Consider the following 2024-nt stretch of genomic DNA (forward strand, 5'->3'; position numbering starts at 1 on the left):
GAATGAGAGCCGTGCAGTGAATGAGAGCCGTGCAGTGAATGAGAGCCGTGCAGTGAATGTGTCGTGGTCAGCTATGTACGCTGCGCCGGCAGCTGCGTGGGCGTTACAGCTATAAAAGCCTCGCTGCGTTCCATGCAACGAATGCAGCTGTGCAGAGCTCTATGCAGCTGTATTCCAGCTGTATGCAGGTGTATGGAGCTGTATGCACTTATATGCAGCTGTATTCCAGCTGTATGCAGGTGTATGCAGGTGTATGGAGCTGTATGCAGTTATATGCAGCTCTATGCAGCTGTATTCCAGCTGCATAGAGCTGCATGCAGGTGTATGGAGCTGTATGCACTTATATGCAGCTGTATTCCAGCTGTATGCAGGTGTATGCAGGTGTATGGAGCTGTATGCAGTTATATACAGCTGTATGCAATTGTACACCGATTTATGCAGCTATATGCTGTTGTATGTAGGTATACGCAGTGTATGCATCTGTATGCTGGTGTATGCAACCCTACGCAGCTGCATGCAGCTGTATGCAAGTGAATGCAGCTGTGTACAGCTGTATGCAGGTGTTTGCAGATAAATGCAGCTAAATAAAGGTCTGTTGTGAATTGCAGTACGAATTAACTGTTGCTGTCTTACCGAACTGCAGCTATGCAGTGCTACAGCCTCCATACAGCTGTACTGCACCTGTATATTAGTAGTACAATATTTCAAACATACACACAAACTACAATCAGCATATTAAACAAAACAATTAAACAAACGCATAAACTAAGGCACAAACACAAGCTAACATTTTAGAATTTAAATAAATTGTAATTCTGACGTTGGGTGCTGCTGGTGAAGAGAGGGTCTCTGAAATTCAAGCACCATCAGCATGGAGGCTAGCACCAGCAGGAGCACTAGCAGCACCAGCAGCAGCAGCACTAACAGCAACAGCACTAACAGCAACAGCAGCACTAACAGCAGCACCAGCAGCAGCAGCACCATCAGCATGAAGGCTAGCAGCAGCAGCAGCAGCACTAACAGCAGCAGCACTAGCAGCAGCAAAAGCAGCAGCAGCAGCACTAACAGCAACAGCAGCACATACAGCACCAGCAGCAGCACTAACAGCAGCAGCAGCACTAACAGCAGCAGCACTAACAGCTACAGCAGCAGCAGCACTAGCAGCAGCACTAGCAGCAGCACTAACAGCAGCAGCAGCACTAACAGCAGCAGCAGCACTAGCAGCAGCACTAGCAGCAGCACTAACAGCAGCAGCAGCACTAACAGCAGCAGCAGCAGCACTAACAGCAGCAGCAGCCGGTGTCCGGTGCTGATAACAGTGATAACTAAGCCTTGCCCCACAAACCTTCTCCCCTCATCTCACCCCCGCGGGGGCGAAGGTTTGGGGAAAACATGACGGAGATAACGCTTCACTTATACCAACTCTCTTCCACTTCAGCAATACCAACTCTCTTCCACTTCAGCAATACCAACTCTCTTCCACTTCAGCAGTACCAACTCCCTTCCACTTCAGCAATACCAATCCTCTTCCACTTCAGTAATACCAACTCTCTTCCACTTCAGCAATAAAAACTCCCTTCCACTTCAGCAATACCAACTCTCTTCCACTTCAGCAACACCAACTCTCTTCCACTTCAGCAATACAACTCCCTTCCACTTCAGCAACACCGACTCTCTTCCACTTCAGCAATACCAACTCTCTTCCACTTCAGCAAAACCAACTCTCTTCTACTTCAGCAATACCAACTCTCTTCCACTTCAGTAATACCAACTCCCTTCCACTTGAGCAATACCAACTCCCTTCCACTTCAGTAATACCAACTCTCTTCCACTTCAGCAATACCAACTACCTTCCACTTGAGCAATACCAACTCCCTTCCACTTCAGCAATACCAACTCTCTTCCACTTCAGCAATACCAACTCTCTTCCACTTCAGCAATACCAACTCTCTTCCACTTCAGCAATACCAACTCTCTTCCACTTCAGCAATACCAACTCTCTTCCACTTCAGCAATACCAACTC

The sequence above is a fragment of the Hyalella azteca genome, unplaced genomic scaffold (genome assembly GCF_000764305.2).
Source record: "Hyalella azteca isolate HAZT.00-mixed unplaced genomic scaffold, Hazt_2.0.2 contig16748, whole genome shotgun sequence".
In the NCBI taxonomy this organism is placed as follows: Eukaryota; Metazoa; Arthropoda; class Malacostraca; order Amphipoda; family Hyalellidae; genus Hyalella; species Hyalella azteca.